Source organism: Bubalus kerabau, chromosome 18 (genome assembly GCF_029407905.1).
Source record: "Bubalus kerabau isolate K-KA32 ecotype Philippines breed swamp buffalo chromosome 18, PCC_UOA_SB_1v2, whole genome shotgun sequence".
Lineage (NCBI taxonomy): Eukaryota > Metazoa > Chordata > Mammalia > Artiodactyla > Bovidae > Bubalus > Bubalus kerabau.
Genome location: NC_073641.1, coordinates 11,646,896 through 11,665,082, shown reverse-complemented (window position 1 = coordinate 11,665,082; position 18,187 = coordinate 11,646,896). Strand labels below are relative to the sequence as shown.

Here is an 18,187-nt window from a genome sequence, read left to right as displayed (position 1 = left end):
TCATAGACGGTGGTTTGTCTGGCTCATGTCATCCACGTCCTCAAACGTTCTTACTGTTCTTTGACTGGTGTGACTCCGCCCACACTCCTCCTGACGGCCCCTGCCACTGTCTGTGGCACTGTCTGTGGATGTCTGTCGTCATCTCTTCATCTGTTTGTTGTCTGCCTTACCCTTTTCTCCCACCAGACTGTCAGGCACTTCATTGTCCTGTTCATTCCCCATCTCATCACTAGAACCGCAACAGTGCCCTTATGGTCACTGTTATAAACTGTTATAGTGGCTTATGGTCAGGGTTCAGAACAAATTTGTTGTATGAGTGGCCAAGCTTGGTCATTTTGTTGCCGCTGTTGTTCAGTCGCCCAGTTGTGTCCGACTCTTTGCAACCCCAAGGACTGCAGCACACCAGGCCTCCCTGTCCCTCACCATCTCCCGAAGTTTGCCCAAGTTTGTGTCCATCGCATCAGTGATGCCATCCAACCATCTTATCCTCTGATGCCCTCTTCTATTTCTGCCCTCAATCTTTCCCAGAATCAGGGGCTTTTCCAATGAGTCAGCTGTTCGCATCACGTGACCAAAATAGTGGAGTTTCAACTTTAACATCGGTCTTTCCAATGAGTTTTCAGGGTTGATTTCCCTTAAGATTGACTGGTTTGATTTCCTTGCTGTCCAAGGGACTCTCAGAAGTCTTCTCCAGCACCATAGTTCAAAGGCATCAATTCTTCAGTGCTTGGCCTTCTTTGCTGTTATTTTACAGATCCCATTACCAGGGTCTGATGAGGTGCATGAGGCCAGGGGCTAGAGTAGCAGAGCCCAGTGAGTGGCAGAAGCGGGAGAGTCACCCTGTGACTGGTCTCTCCAGGTTGACCATCTTCATTTCTGAGTGTGACAGTTCCTGTTATCTGTACTTTGGCATCTCACACCTGATTAAGACCTGCTTTGTCTTATTTTTGAGTTGCTTCCTGTGTGGGTCATGTCTCCATAACTATGTTATAAGCACCTGGAGGGCAGGTATGGTAACCTTTCTTTGGTATCTATGGTGTCTAGCACAGTGCCAGGAACCCGAAAGATGGCTAATAATTTTTGTTAGTGTTAAAGATTTATTTGTTTCTGGCTGTGCTGGATCTTTGTTGCTGCCTGTGGCCTTTCTCCAGTTGTAGCAGGCAGAGGCTACTTTTTAGTTGTGCTGTGTGGGCTTCCCCTTGCAGAGGTTTTCTTGTTGCAAGGCACAAGCTCTAGGTGTGCAGGCTTCGGTGGTTGTCGTGCAAAGGCTTAGTTGCTCTGCAACATGTGGAATCTTCCCGGACCAGGGATCAAACCTGTGTCCACCGCACTGGCAGCCAGGTTCTTTATCACTGAGCCACCAGGGAAGCCCAGCTGATAAATTCTTATTAAAGTCCTACTTTTAAAAAAAGTAAACAATATTATCTGGAGGGAGGGGGGACATGAAATATCTATATATTGAAGCTGGTGGGTAGTTTCTGGAATCAGGAATCCTAAAAGCTTTCTATGATTCTTAAGAGACTGTCTGCCTACTCCTGACCCAGCCAGACCTCATTCGTCTATAAATTTCAGAAAGAGCAAAAGACCGGGTTGCCTCCCTTGGCATTTTCATATCAGAAAGAAATATTTACTCTGGCAAATGAAGGGTCCCCAAAGACCACGGAGCAGTGGCCAGCACTGGGTTTTAGAAATGGCTGGCTGGTTTTATTGCCAGTTAATAGCATTTGTATTTGTGCTTTTGCAAATAACCATGAGAAATCACTCGTCAGGCATGGACGGTGTGAGAAAATTATGGTCAAGGTCCTAGGGAATTGGCTGGGGTGGGGACTACGGTCCAGTAACTGCATCAAGTGTATGCAGATGAAGGGGAAGGTTTATATGGGGTGTGTGCTGTTCAAGAAGAATAGGGTGAGTGGTGCTGAGTGCTAAAGCACCTCCTCTTCTTCCTACCACACTCACATCTACAGGGGCTTGGAGAGCATCTTCTTTATGGAGAATTACCCCTTTCATTCATCCTGCAAATATAAGGAGTGGTTGTGTTTCATGAGTGCCTGTGGAAATTTTAAGTCCTGGGTCTCTGAGAAATACTTTGAGTGATTAAGAGGAATGAGGATGTATGAGTTGGGATCTTGCATCTACTAGTTACTTGCTCTAAGATCCTGGGCAAGTGGTTTATTTATTTATTTTTTAAAAAAATTTTGGAGAGAGAAAACTTAATGTACTGACTCGATGGACGTGAGTCTGGGTGAACTCCGGGAGTTGGTGATGGACAGGGAGGCCTGGCGTGCTGTGATTCATGGGGTCGCAAAGAGTCGGACATGACTGAGCGACTGATCTGATCTGATTTTTAAAAAATTTATTGAAGTATAGGTGAATTATACTGCCTTCCTAAGGGAAATTTTTCCTCCTTAAGTTCATCATACTTTATTTGTATTGTTTCAGCTCTGGTTGTAACCAAAGAAGTCGTGTTGTGTTTATTTTCTACTGTACATGGACAAGTATTAAAGCTGTCTCTAAGCCTGTTTTCTTATCTGTTAGGTGGAAACAAAAATGAAATCAAGTGCAAAGATTTTTGTTGAGATTAAGCAAGGAGCTGTAGGTGAAGTGCTTATCGGGCAAGCAGAAGAGACTCAATACATTTTATTTGTTAATTTTTAGATTTAAAGTTTTCATTGGAGTATCGTTGCTTTAGAATGTTGTATTAGTCTCAGGTGAACAGCAAAGTGAGTCAGTTATACAAACACATATATCCATTTTTTTAAAGGTATTTTTCTCAAATAGGTCATTACAGAATATTGACTAGAGTTCCCTGGGCTATACAGTAGATCCTTATTAGTTATCTATTCTATATATAGTGGTGTGTATATGCCAATCTCAATCTCCCATTTATCCCTCCCTACCTTCCCTCCCTGGTAGCTGTAAGACTGATTTCTACATCTGTGACTTTATTTCTAGTAAATAAGTTCATTTCTATAATTTTTTAAAAAGGATTCCACATAGAAGTGATATTTTTCCTTCTCTGACTTACTTCACTCAGTATGACGATCTCCACACACATCCATCTTGCGGCAAATGGCATTATTTTGTTTTTTTTTTTATTACTGAGTAATATTCCATTGTATATATGTATCACATCTTTATCCACTCCTCTGTTGATGGACTCAATGCATTAAAATTTTTTTTTAATTTACTTTTGGCTGTGCTGGGTCTTCATGGCTGCTCGAGCTTTTCTGTAGCTGCAGCAAGCCAGGGCTATTCTTCGTTGCGGTGGGCAGACTTCTCCTCGCAGCAGCTTCTCTTGCTGCAGGGCACTGGCTCCAGGTGAGTGGGGCTCAGTGGTTGCGGCACAATCTCAGTAGTTGTGGTGCATGGGCTTAGTTGCCCCACGGCACGTGGAATCTTCCTAGCCCAGGGTTGAACCTGAGTCCCCTGCATTTGCAGGCTGATTCTTATCCACTGTGCCACCAGGGAAGTATGACTCAATGCATTTTAAATATGTAAAGATATATTCTTGAGTAAAGAAGGGAGGATCTAGCCCAGCCACTGACTTTCCTGTCTTCAAAACTGCCCTGCTTATCCACCCCTGGAGGAATGAGCCAAAATTCTTTGGGATATTGGTTTATTCCTTGGTTAGCCAGCCTGTAGATTTGTTTTCCCTAGCCATTTCAGGCTGTGTGCTTACTGAGGCCAAATTACCTGGCTTTAAGATGAGCGTGGAGCTTGAACAAACTGCCGAAGCTACCCAGGCTCCAAAGCCATCTGCTCTCACCAAATCCTTGGAAAATCAAAGTGGCCATGATGCCATTAAAGGTCCATCTAGTCAAAGCTATGGTTTTTCCAGTAGTCATGTATGGATGTGAGAGTTGAAGCATAAAGAAAGCTGAGGGCTGAAGAATTGATGGTTTTGAACTGTGGTATTGGAGAAGACTCTCGAGAGTCCCTTGGACTGCAAGGAGATCCAACCAGTCCATCCTAAAGGAAATCAGTCCTGAATATTCATTGGAAGGACTGATACTGAAGCTGAAGCTCCAATACTTTGGCCACCTGATGTGAAGAACTGACTTATTGGGAAAGACCCCAATGCTGGGAAAGATTGAAGGCAGGAGGAGAAGGGGACGACAGAGGACGAGATGGTTGGATGGCATCACCGACGTGATGGACATGAGTTTGAGTAAACTCCGGGAGTTGATGATGGACAGGGAGGCCTGGCATGCTGTAGTCCATGGGGTCACAAAGAGTCTGACATGACTGAGTGACTGAACTGAACTGATGATGACAAGAGTGGCCACCTTTTCTTACCTAGGGAGAGCAGACCCCAGACTGATTCTTATCGTGAGATTCTGGGACAGAAGGGGATTTAGGCTTGCAGTTGTATAGTGAGCTGCAAACCCCACTCTCTGAAGGCAGATTCCCTGCATGATTTCTTTGTGTAAAGTATCTCCTGTAAGTGAAAGTATTCAAGGATATAAATTTGGGCAGTAGAGACTATCTTCTTGTAAGACTGGATGCATTAATGGGAGTGGAGCCAGGTACTGGCCCACTGAAAAAAAATATGCTGTCTCTATCTCTGGGTACCTCGCTGGGTGACAAGTTCTTACAGATACAAAGCAAGTGGTGGCATGTCAGGGAGTGTCCCTTGTGGGGACTGTAAGTGGCTGAGACTGTTACCATATGCTTTTCTCAATTCAAATAATTCACAGGAGGTTGAAAATACAGAAGTTACTGTGAAATTACCAGTTTTCCCCCCCAAACTTAATTTCTGACAAGGAGGCAAAGGGGTTCTTGAGTCTGTTCTTCAGTTCTGGAGATGGCCAGTAGGCGGCACCAGGGCTTGGCTCTTAATGGAGTCTGGGCGCACCAAAGGAAAGAAAATGCTTATTGTAGCTCCGGTCTTGGCTTTTGGATGAAGCTGTTTCCTGGGAGATCTGAACAAAAATCCTGGCCTTGGCATTCATTCGGGTTAAATTCTCTTCTCTTTTCATCTAAAAATTGCGTTTCTTATCATGGTGCCGACATTATCACTTAGTGATTCTCCTTTGGCGAGTCATATCACTTCTGATGTTTTCTCAGTACCTACACTAAGGTGAAATAGAATGGAGCTTGGAGAGGAATGCTGAACGACAAAGACTGGAACTTGCATGGAAAAAAGTAGTAGAGATCACGTTATTTGGGAAAATAGTAGATGTTTTGGATTATCTATTTTTTCCCCCTTTTCCTCTTCACCGATCTGCTGTTGTCAGCCCAGAAGCTAATAGAGCTGATGCCAGAGATTCCAGCACTTTCCATCAGGCAGTGATTACACGTCAGGGCTGATCACCTACCAAGAGTAATACAAGAATAACCATCCCAGCATGAAAACTGCCTTGGGTGTTTGCTTCCTTGTCCCAGCACTGTGCTGAGCATTTGACCCTCATCATCTCATTTAATATTCTCAGTCACCTTCTGGGTTATGTACTTGATGATATCATTTTTCAGGTCAGAAAACTGAAGTTTAGGTTCAATAGTTTGCCCCCAAACCATTCAGCTAGTGAATAGAAGAGCAGGGACTGAAAGCCAGGAAGTCGGACTCCAGGCCTGAGTGGTCTTTCACTGTGCCCACTGAAACGGTTGGTGGGGTGGGGGTAACTGGGCTCCTGGAGGCGGTGCTTGGTGGTCCCAGGTAGCTTGCCCTGCTGAAGGCACACAGGCTTAGCCATGTGGGAGTCACTTAAAGTTCCCTGGGGACTCAGCACTGTGCCATGTCCCATGGCTTTTTGCAACAAGGGACAAAGAATCAGCCTCCTGAGACTTCACCATCTGAGCCCTGCTTCCCTCCTTCCCCTCCTGATTGCTGCTCTCCAGGACCCTTTCTGCCACAGGGCCTTGGCACCTGCTGCCTCTCTGACTGGAGTTCTCATCCCTCAGATCCTCACAGGGCTGGCTGCTTTTCCTCAGGAATCAGCGCAGACATGCCCTCCCCTGAGAGTCTCTTCCTCACAACATCATTTCATGAGGCTTCTCGCCTCGGGCCCCTGGTCCATGACTTTCTCTCATTCCTTTCAGTGCAGTTGTGATGACTGGTAGCTGTCTTCTCACTTGGTTGGTCAGTTGGCTTATCTGGTGTCGTGTGTTCTGCCTCATCAAATGTAAGCTGTGTGAGGCAGGAGTCCTGACAGTCTGGTTCATTGCTGTGCTCCTAGAATCTAGATTGTTCCAGATAGAGAGCAGGTATTTAATAGGCATTTCCTGAAGGAACATGGAGGGAAGATGTGATAAAGGCCTTGGAGTTGTGGTCCCACTTGTCAGGAAGCTGGCAGTGCAACTAGAGGGTCCAGGCTGACAGGCAACAACCAACGGTCAATCCATAGCCAAGCTGAGGCAGCCTGAAATAGTGGGTAAAAAAATGGACTTTGAGGCTTAACTGCCTGGGTTTAAATCTTGACTCTGGCACCCACTAGCGGTGCGACCTTGGCCAAATTATTTAGTTCTTTTGTGCCTCATTTTCCTCATCAATAATTTGAAGATTAATAATCCTATCATTAATAATCACAATACCTCGGGCTTCTAATGAGGATTAAATGAGTTAATATATGTGGTGTGCTTAGAATGGTGCCTGGCACACTGTGCTCTATACGTATTTGTTAAATAAATACATATAAATCGAATAAAAACCTATGGCTTTAGGAATTTGTGAAAATGAAGTGTTAGTGTTGGGGAAGACCCTGCTTCTTGCAGGGGCTAGATTTGGAATCAGGGAGAGAGCAGAGCCTGAGGGATGCTTACCTTTGCTCTGGGCCCTAATTTCTGCATGGTTAAGCACTCAAGAAATATTTGTTGAGCATGAACAAAAAATGGTTGATAATCAATCTCTCCCACCTTTCTGTCCTCTATCCCTTCAAATATTCTAGGAATTCTCTATGTATAATGGGATTTTGAACATAACACTCTTTGGATATAACATGTACAGTAATGCTTTAAAAAGAAGGATAGACTCACAATCTCTTCCCCCTCTAAGTGAAAGTCTCTCAGTTGTGTCTGACTCTTTGTGACACCATGGACTATACAGCCCATGAAGTCTCCAGGCCAGAATACTGGTGTGGGTGCCAGGTCTTTCCTGACCCAGTTGAGACTCAGGCTCTGAGGTGAGCCTCAACTGGCTCTGGATTGATTCTGCCTGGGAGAAGTGCAAATTCCTCACTCTCTCCCCTCAATTAAATTCGACCAGTGTGCATAATAAAGGACAGAAACAGTATGGACCTAACAGAAGCAGAAGATATTAAGAACAGGTGGCAAGAATACACAGAACTATACAAAAAAGATCTTCATGACCCAGATAACCACAATAGTGTGATTACTCACCTAGAGCCAGACATCGTGGAGTGCGAAGTCAAGTGGGCCTTAGGAAGCATCACTATAAACAAAGCTAGTGGAGGTGACGGAATTCCAGTTGAGCGATTTCAAATCCTAAAAGATGATGATGTGAAAGTGCTTCACTCAATATGCCAGCAAATTTGGAAAACTCAGCAGTGGCCACAGGATTGGAAAAGGTCAGTTTTCATTACAATCCCAAAGAAAGGCAATGCCAAAGAATGTTCAAACTATTGCACAATTGCACTCATCTCGCACACTAGCAAAGTAATGTTCAAAATTCTCCAAGCCAGGCTTCAACAGTATGAACTGAGAACTTCCAGATGTTCAAGTTGGATTTAGAAAAGGCAGAGAAACCAGAGATCAAATTGCTGACATCTGTTGGATCATAGAAAAAGCAACAGAATTCCAGAAAAACATCTACTTCTGCTTCATTGACTACACTAAAGCCTTTGACTGTGTGGATCACAACAATCTGCGGAAAATTCTTCAAGAGATGGGAATACTAGACCACCTGACCTGCCTCCTAAGAAAGCTGTATGCAGGTCAAGAAGCAACAGTTAGAACCAGACATGGAACAATGGACTGGTTCCAAATTGGGAAAGGAGTACATCAAGTCTGTATACTGTCACCCTGCTTATTTAACTTATATGCAGAGTACATCATGAGAAACGCTGGGCTGGATGAAGCACAAGCTGGAATCAAGATTACTGGGAGAAATATCAATAACCTCAGATATGCAGATAACACCACCCTAACGGCAGAAAGCAAAGAGGAACTAAAGAGCCTCTTGATGAAGGTGAAGGAGGAGAGTGAAAAAGCTGGATTATAAGTCAACATTCAAAAAATGAATATCATGGCATCTGATCCCATCACTTCATGGCAAATAGATGGGGAAACAATGGAAACAGTGAGAGACTTTATTTTCTTGGGCAGCAAAATCATAGCGGATGTTGAGTGCAGTCACAAAATTAAAAGACACTTGCTCCTTGGAAGAAAAGCTGAGGCAAACGTAGATAGAGTATTGAAAAGCAGAGACGTTACTTTGCAAACAAAGGTCCATCTAGTCAAAGTTATGGTTTTTCCAGTAGTCATATACAGATGTGAGAGTTGGACCATAAAGAAGGCTGAGCTCCAAAGAATAGATGCTTTTGAACTGTCGTGTTTGAGAAGACTCTTGATGGTTCCTTGGCCTGCAAGGAGATCAAATGAGTTAATTCTAAAGGAAATCAATCCTGAATATTCATTAGAAGGACTGATGCTGACGCTGAAGCTCCAATACTTTGGCCACCTGATGCAAAGAGCTGACTCATTAGAATAACCCTGATGTTGGGAAAGATTGAAGGCAGGAGGAGAAAGGGATGACAGAGGATGAGATGGTTGGATGGCATCACTGACTCAATGGACATGAGTTTGCGCAAGCTCTGGGAGATGGTGAAGGACAGGGAAGCCTGGTGTGCTGCAGTCCGCGGGGTCGCAAAGAGCTGGACACCACTGAGCGACTGAACAATATCAACAACAACAACAACAATAACAACAACAACAAATGTGCATTGAGCACTAACAGTGCCAGGCAGACATGCAGACTGTAGAGAAGGTAATAAAAATGACATCCCTGACAACATGAGCATCTGGAAGGTTCGCGTTAAAGTTGGTCCAGGGAGGGGGGTTCAAGAGGGAGGGGACGTATGTATACCTATGGCTGATTCATGTTGATATATGGCAAAAACCAATATAATATTGAAAAGCAATTATCCTCCAATTAAAAATAAATATTTAAATAAATAAATTTAAATAAATTTGGAAAAGAAACAAAGACCAAACAAACAAAAAGTTCCTCCAGAGCCTGAAGTGCAGTGTGTAGGGAACACAGGGGGCACCAAAGCAAGGACAGAGAGAGGAACAGACAAAACCCATTGTCACAGGATTAGACTTCTTTTACTTTCAGAGTAAAACGGGCTCACAGGCGGCCTCCAGTGGCTCTTGCTCTGAGCATCTAAAAATAGCAACCACATTGAAAACAAAACAAGACACTCGATTTTATATCAGAGGAGGGTGATTTTTGGAGAAGGGCTTTGTGCATTTTCAACAAGGTGGGAGATAAATGGAAAGAAGCCTCTTTCAGCTCTAAAGAGAACATCAAAGCTTCTATATTGATCGAAGGGAAATAATTACAATGACATCACAAGAAGAATCAATGAACTCCCAACGTAGACGTCTGGGTCTGATTTATGAAATCTCGCCCATTCCCAACACATGCCTTGAGACACGGTGGCAAATAATAACATTTAATTAAAACACATAAAACAGAAGCGTCAGAGACAGCACATGTCAAAGTCAATTAAATGCTAATTTCTAAAGATTGTGCTTGCTTGGGGTCCGGAGGGTCAGCAGCAAAGAATTCCACAACAAAGAGCCTTTGTGAAAGGAAGCAGTCTTCTGTTTCCTGCAGCTGGAGTCAGAGACCTTGAGAACCTCCATCTCAAAACTCTCACTATACAGAAGATTAACTGAGGCCCAGAGAGCAGACAGTTTCAAAATATAATTAGTAGTAGGTTTCAACTGGTGTTCTGCATTCCCTGCACACGCTTTCTTTTATTTTTAAAAATTTATTTATTTTTAATTGGAGGATAAGCACTTTACAATATTGTTTCTGTCATATATCAACATAAATCAGCCATAGGTATACATATGTCCCCACCCTCTTGAACCTCCCTCTAACCTCCCACTCCATCCCACCCCTCTAGGTTGTCACAGAGCAGCACTTTGACCTCTCTGAGCCACACAGAAAATTCCCACTGGCTGTCTATTTTACACATGGTAATGTATATGCTTCCATACTCCTCTCTCTATTCGTCTCACCCTCTCCTTCCCCCACTGTGCCCACAAGTCTGTTTTATATGTCTGTGTCTCCATTTCTGCCCTGCAAATAGGCTCATCATTACCATTTTTCTAGATTCCATATATATGTGTTAATATATATTTGTTTTTTTCCTTTTTCACTTACTTCACTCTGTATAATAGGCTCCAGGTTCATCCACCTCATTAGAACTGACTCAAATGTGTTCTTTTTTATGGCCGAGTAGTATTCCATTGTGTATATGTAGCACAACTTCTTTACCCATTCATCTGTTGATGGGCATCTTGGTTGCCTCCATGTCCTAGCTATCGTAAATAGTGCTGAATGAACACTGGGGTACATGTGTCTTTTTCAGTTTTGGTTTTCTCAGAAAATATGCCCAGTAGTGGGATTGTTGGGTCATATGGTAGTTTTATTCCTAGTTTTTTAAGGAATATCCATACTGTTCTCCATAGTGGCTGTATCAATTTACATTTCCACAAACAGTGCAAGAGGGTTCTCTTTTATCTACACTCTCTCCAACATTTAGTGTTCGTAGATTTTTTGATGATGGCCATTCTGACTGTTGTGAGGTGATACCTCATTGTAGTTTTGATTTACATTGCTCTAATAATTAGTGATATTGAGCATCTTTTCATGTGTTTGTTAGCCATCTGTATGTCTTCTTTGGAGAAATGTCTGTTCAGATCTTCTGCCCACTTTTTAATTGGATTGTTTGTTTTTCTGGTATTGAGCTGCATGAGCTGCTTGTATATTTTGGAAATTAATCCTGTGACAGATGTTTCATTTGTTATTATTTTCTCCCATTCTGAGGTCTGTCTTTTCACCTTGTTTATAGTTTCCTTTGCTGTGCAAAAGCTTTTAGGTTTAATTAGGTACCATTTGTTTACATTTGTTTTTATTTCCTTTACTCTAGAAGGTGGGTCATAGATGTTCTTGCTGTGATTTATGTCAGAGAGTGTTCTGCGCATGTTTTCCTCTAAGAATTTTATAGTTTCTAGTCTTACATTTAGGTCTTTAATTCATTTTGAGCTTATCTTTGTGTGTGGTATTAGGAAGTGTTCTAATTTGATTCTTTTACATGTAGCTGTGCAGTTTTCCCAGCACCACTTATTGAAGAGACCATCTTTTCTCCATTGTATATTTTTGCCTTCTTTGTCAAAGATAAGGTGCCCAATGGTGTGTGGGTTTCAGTTCAGTTCAGTCACTCAATTGTGTCTGACTCTTTGTGACCCCATCGACTGCAACATGCCAGGCTTTCCTGTCCATCACCAACTCCCGGAGTTTACTCAAACTCATGTCCATTGAGTCGGTGATGCCGTCCAACCATCTCATCCTCTATCTTCCCTGTCTCCTCCTGCCCTCAATCTTTCCCAGCATCAGGATCTTTTCCAATGAGTCAGTTCTTCCCATCAGGTAGCCAAAGTATTGGAGCTTCAGCTTCAGCATCAGTCCTTCTAATGAATATTCAGGACTGATTTCCTTTAGCTTAGACTGGTTTGGTCCCTTGGCACTCCAAGGTACTCTCAAGAGTCTTCTCCAACACCACAGTTCAAAAGCATCAATTCTTCAGTGCTCAGCTTTCTTTAAAGTCCAACTCTCACATCCATACCTGATCACTGGAAAAACCATAGCTTTGACTAGACAGACCTTTGTTGGCAAAGTAATGTCTCTGCTTTTTAATATGCTATCTAGATTGGTCATAGCTTTTCTTCCAAGGAGCAAGCATCTTTCAATTTCATGGCTGCAGTGACAACCTGCAGTGATTTAGGAGCCCCAAAGTCTGTTGCTGTTTCCATTGTTTCCCCATCTATTTGCCATGAAGTGATGGGACCAGATGCCATGATCTGGGTTTTCTGAGTGTTGAGTTTTAAGCCAACTTTTTCACTCTCCTCTTTCATTTTCTTTTTTTTTTTTTCCCTCTTTCATTTTCATCAAGAGGCTCTTTAGTTCTTCTTTGCTTTCTGCCATAAGGGTGGTGTCATCTGCATATCTGAGGTTATTGATAATTCTGGCAATATTAATCCCAGTTTGTGCTTCATCCAGCCTGGCATTTTACATGATGTACTCTGTGTATAAGTTAAATAAGCAGGGTGACAATATACTGCCTTGACGTACTCCTTTCCCGATTTGGAACCAGTCTGTTGTTCCATGTTGGGTTCTAACTGTTGCTTCTTGACCTGCATACAGCTTTCTTAGGAGTCAGGTCAAGTGGTCTGGTATTCCCATCTCTTTAAGAATTTTCCACAGTTTGTTGTGATCCACACAGTCAAAGGCTTTGGCATAGTCAATAAAGCAGAAGTAGGTGTTTTTCTGGAACTCTCTTCGTTGTTTGATGATTCAGCAGATGTTGGCAATTTGATTTCTGTTTCCTCTGCCTTTTCTAAATTCAACTTGAACATCTGTAAGTTCATGGTTGATGTATTGTTGAAGCCTGGCTTGGAGGATTTTGAGCATTACTTTGATAGCGTGTGAGAAGGGTACAATTGTGTGATAATTTGAACATTCTTTGGCATTGCCTTTCTTTGGGATTGAAATGAAAAAATGACCTTTTCCAGTCCTGTGGCCACTGCTGAGTTTTCCAAATTTGCTGGCATATTGAGTGAAGCACTTTCACAGCATCATCTTTTAGGATTTGAAATAGCTCAGCTGGAATACCATCACCTCCACTAGCTTTGTTTATAGTGATGCTTCCTAAGGCCCACTTGGCTTTTCATCCCAGGATGTCTGGCTCTAGGTAAGTGATCACACCATTGTGGTTATCTGGGTCATGAAGATCTTTTTTGTATAGTTCTGTGTATTCTTGCCACCTGTTCTTAATATCTTCTGCTTCTGTTAGGTCCATACCATTTTTGTCCTTTATTGTGCCCATTTTTGCATGAAATATTCCCTTAGTATCTCTAATTTTCTTGAAGAGATCTCTAGTCTTTCCTACTCTATTGTTTTCCTCTATTTCTTTGCATTGATCACTGAGGAAGGCTTTCTCATCTCTCCTTGCTGTTTTTTGGAACTCTGCATTCAAATGGGTATATCTTTCCTTTTCTCCTTTGCCTTTAGCTTCTCTTCTTTTCTCAACTGTTTGTAAGGCCTCCTCAGACAACCATTTTGCCTTTTTACATTTCTTTTTCTTGGGGATGGTCTTGATCACTACCTCCTATACAATGTCACGAACCTCCGTTCATAGTTCTTCAGGCACTTTGTCTATTAGATCTAATCCTTTGAATCTATTTGTCACTTCCACTGTATAATTGTAAGAGATTTGATTTAGGTCATACCTGAATGGTCTAGTGGTTTTTCCCACTTTCTTCAATTTCAGTCTGAATTTGGCAATAAGGAGTTCATGATCTGAGCCACAGTCAGCTCCCAGTCTTTTTTTTTTCTGACTCTCTAGAGCGTCTCCATCTTTGGCTGCAAAGAATATAATCAATATGATTTCAGTATTGACCATCTGGTGATGTCCTTGTGTAGAGTCTTCTCTTGTGTTGTTGGAAGAAGGTGTTTGCTATGACCAGTGCATTCTCTTGGCAAAACTCTGTTAGCCTTTGCCCTCCTTCATTCTGTACTCCAAGGTCAAATTTGCCTGTTACTCCAGGTATCTCTTGACTTCCTACTTTTGCATTCCAGTCCCCTATAATGAAAAGGACATCTTTTTTGGGGTATTAGTTCTAGAAATTGTCGTAGGTCTTCATAGAACCATTCAACTTCTTCAGCGTTACTGGTTGGGGCATAGACTTGGATTACTGTGGTATTGAATGATTTGCCTTGGAAATGAACACAGATCATTTTGTCATTTTTGAGATTGCATCCAAGTACTGCATTTCGGACTCTTTTGTTGACTGTGAGGGCTACTCCATTTCTTCCAAGGGATTCTTGCCCACAGTAGTAGATATAATGGTCATCTGAATTAAATTTACCCTTTCCAGTCCATTTTAGTTCACTGATTCCTAAAATGTTGATGTTCATTCTTGCCATCTCCTGTTTGACCACTTCTAATTTACCTTGATTCATGAACCTAACATTCCAGGTACCTATGCAATATTGCTCTTTACAGCATCAGACTGTACTTCCATCACCATTCATATCCACTACTGGGTACTGTTTTTGCTTTGGCTTCATCCCTTCATTCTTTCTGGAGTTATTTCTCCACTCATCTCCAGTAGCATATTGGGCACCTACCGACCTGGGGAGTTCATCTTTCAGTGTCCTATCTTTTTGCCTTTTCATACTATTCATGGGGTTCTCAAGGCAAGAATACTGAAGTGGTTTGCCATTCCCTTCTCCAGTGGACCACATTTTGTCAGAACTCTCCACCACGACCCATCCGTATTGGGTGGCCCTACACGGCATGGCTCATGGTTTCATTGAGTTAGACGAGACTGTGATTCATGTGATCAATTTGATTAGTTTTCTGTGATTGTGGTTTTCATTCTGTCTGCCCTCTGAAGTATAAGGATAAGAGGCTTGTGGAAGCTTCCTGGTGGGAGAGACTGACTGAGGGAGAAACTGGGTCTAGTTCTGATGGGTGGGGCCATGCTCAGTAAATCTTTAATCCAATGTTCTGTTGATGGGTGGGGCTGTGTTCCCTCCCTGTTGTTTGAGCTGAGGCCAAACTATGTGGAGGTAATGAAGATAAAACATCATGAGAAATGCTGGGCTGGATGAAGCACAAGTGGAATCAAGATTGCCAGGAGAAATATCAATAACCTCAGATATGCAGATGACACCACCCTTATGGCAGAAAGCAAAGAAGAACTAAAGAGCCTCTTGATGAAAATGAAAGAGGAGAGTGAAAAAGTTGGCTTAAAACTCAACATTCAGAAAACCAAGATCATGGCATCTGGTCCTATCACTTCATGGCAAATAGATGGGGAAACAATGGAAACAGCAACAGACTTTATTTTTGGGGGGGGCTCCAAAATCACCTCAGGTGGTCACTGCAGCCATAAAATTGAAAGATGCTTGCTCCTTGGAAGAAAAGCTATGACCAATCTAGATAGCATATTAAAAAGCAGAGACATTACTTTGCCAACAAAGGTCTGTCTAGTCACAGTTATGGTTTTTCCAGTGATCAGGTATGGATGTGAGAGTTGGACTTTAAAGAAAGCTGAGCACCAAGAAATTGATGCTTTTGAACTGTGGTGTTGGAGAAGACTCTTGAGAGTCCCTAGGACAGCAAGGAGATCCAACCAGTCCATCCTAAAGGAAATCAGTCCTGAATATTCTTTGGAAGGACTGATACTGAAGCTGAAACTCCAATACTTTGGCCACCTGATGGGAAGAACTGACTCATTGGAAAAGACCCTGATGCTGGGAATGATTGAAGGCGGGAGGAGAAGGGGGCGACACAGGATGAGATGGTTGGATGGCATCACTGACTCAATGGACGTGAGTTTGAGTAAACTCCAGGAGTTGGAGGCCTGGTGTGCTGCAATCGATGGGGTCACAAAGAGTCAGACATGACTGAGCAACTGAACTGAACTGAACTGGATAAAGATAATGGCAACCTCCTTCAAAAGGTCCCACGCACGCACTGCCGCACTCAGTGCCCCCGACCCTGCAGCAGGCCATTGCTGACCCATGCCTCCACTGGAGACTCCTGGACACTCACGGGCTAGTCTGGGTCAGTCTCTTGTGGGGTCACTGCTCCTTTCTCCTGGGTCCTGCTGTGTACAAGGTTTTGTTTGTGCCCTACAAGAGTCTGTTTCCCCAGTCCTGTGTAAGTTCTGGCGGCTCTATGGTGGGGTTAATGGCGACCTCCTCCAAGAGGGCTTATGCCATATCCAGGTCTGCTGCACCCAGAGCCCCTACCCCTGCGGCAGGCCACTGCTGACACGTACCTCCATAGGAGACAGTCAAAGACTTAAAGGCAGGTTTATCTCTGGGTTTTCCATCTTGTTTCATTGATCTATATTTCTGTTTTTATGCCAGTACAACACTCTTTCTTTGAGTCTAGGAGTTACTGGAAGGAATGCCCTCCCTCACTTTACAGGGGGCACCTGGATACTACCCCAGGCCCAAGCTGATGGGAGCAACCCACCCCCAGTGGCATAGGTGCCTCTAAATCATCCCACAACACATGACATTATCCATGCCTGATTGTATCTCAACACAGGTTAATTGGCAACCTTCAGTGTGATATTTCTAAGTGGAATTGCTTCTCTGTGCCTACAGGTCCCCTCCTGTCTCTTGGAATTGGGCAGAACATGCCCTCACAAAGGCACAACATCAACCTCACAATTCACTCTCTCTTCCTTCTTAGAGGACAAAGACTAAATCCATTTAGTCCATTTAGAAATAATACAATTTTGCAATAAATAAGATTTCCTTTTCATCCAGATGAGATCACTTGGGTAACATGTTTGAAACCTGAGCAGGTTGTGTGAGGTGAGGGTGACATGGGGTTTCCATCAGTTCCCAACTGTTGGCCCAAGATTTGGGCACAGAGTTCTGGAAACTCTAACTTTTCAAGAATTTGCTTGGCATTGATGTCTCTGACTAAAATGGAAAGTGGGATAGGCCTCAAGTCTTAATTGCATTTGTACACTTAGATTGGCGAGTCTTATCAAGCAGCAACAGTGGAGAACAATAATTGGGGTTGCAGAAATGTGGGATGGAGGAATCTAGGAAATCTTGACTCTAGGATGGGTGATTACTTGGTACTGGATTCCATTTGAAAATCCCCGCCTTACCATTTCTCCCAGACCTGAGAATACATCCTTTGGTGGCCTGTGCGCTTCTGGTTATTTAATTCTTCACTGAGTGCTTACTGAGTTCAGGTATAGGATGGAGGGTGTTTCTGTGCAGGCAACCTATAACATGGGCAAATAGATATCTCCTTTTAAGAGCTGGTGAAGTGGTAACCATGGAGAAGCAGGAAATGCTTGGCAAATCCTGTCTAAATCAAGGGCTCCCTGAAACTTTCTAAATGAAAGGGGCTTAGGGGTACAGATATGGTTCCAAGTCGGGCAGCTGGGGAGCTGTTCTGAAGCAGAGCTTGCATAATAATTTAAACTGTCACTTTTTGGAAACTTTGTAGTGTGCATGATTCATTTAATTCTCAAAACAATTCTGTGGCAGATATTCTGTTATTAATATCACTGTTTTGATTTCCATTTGGGACACGGTAATTTGCCCAAGGTCTTGGATAAGTGGTGATATAGTCACCACTTACATTGCTGTAGGCTTTCTCCAGAATCTGTGAGCCTGGCCACTACACCACCTGCCTTTCAGTCGCTGGCATTTGTCCATCACTTAGATGATACACTTGTTTGCTGTGGCTGTTGGGGATTATGGGCATCAGAGTGTTTTTCTACCCAAGCCATTTGTATGAAGGCTTTGAGATGGAGGTATTTACCCTGGGAAGTTCTGTCTGTAGCTGAAAACAGGATGACTCCAAAGTAATTCTGCTGGTAAACTGAGAATCTTCTGGAGCTTTTGGTGATGAAAACAGAGAGAAGAGCAACACAACTAAATCCTATTGCCTAGAAATGAGTTGCTAGCGTGGGTACTGTCCACCAAAGAGGTAGAAGCTAACTTGCAGTGAACCTGGTGGCAATGGAAAGCATGAGAATGAGTTCACAGTAAGACATACAAAGTATTTTGAGGATACCAAGCAGGCACCTTGTTCAGGGGCAATCAAAAAGCCAACTAAGGGATTTCCCTGGTGGTCCAGTGGATAAGACTTTGTAATCCCAACACAGGGGACCTGGGTGCAATCCCTGGTCAGGAAACTAAGATCCCACATATGGCAAGTAAGCCTGAGCACTGTAACTACAGAGCCCATGTGCTCCAGAGCCTGCACAGCCCCAACTAGACAAGCCTGCACACTGCATGCAACGAAGACCCAGCATAGCAAAATAAACAATTTTTTAAGGCTAATTAAAGTTGCCTCTGTCATTGCTTTAATAATTTTAGCAGAACGAAGAGAATATTTGTGACTAGTGCTGGAGAGAAATCACCTATATCTAAAAAAGTAATCAG

At 43.0% G+C, this 18,187-nt stretch overlaps 1 long non-coding RNA gene across 1 annotated transcript in view; it reads left to right on the top strand.

The window, feature by feature from the left end:
* Positions 1-18,187, top strand: part of LOC129632881 (uncharacterized) — a 148,819-nt gene that overhangs the window by 106,491 nt on the left and 24,141 nt on the right. The window contains exon 3 of the long non-coding RNA XR_008704726.1: positions 10,095-10,167. This is a non-coding gene — a long non-coding RNA (uncharacterized LOC129632881). The remainder of the gene's footprint in view (positions 1-10,094; positions 10,168-18,187) is intronic.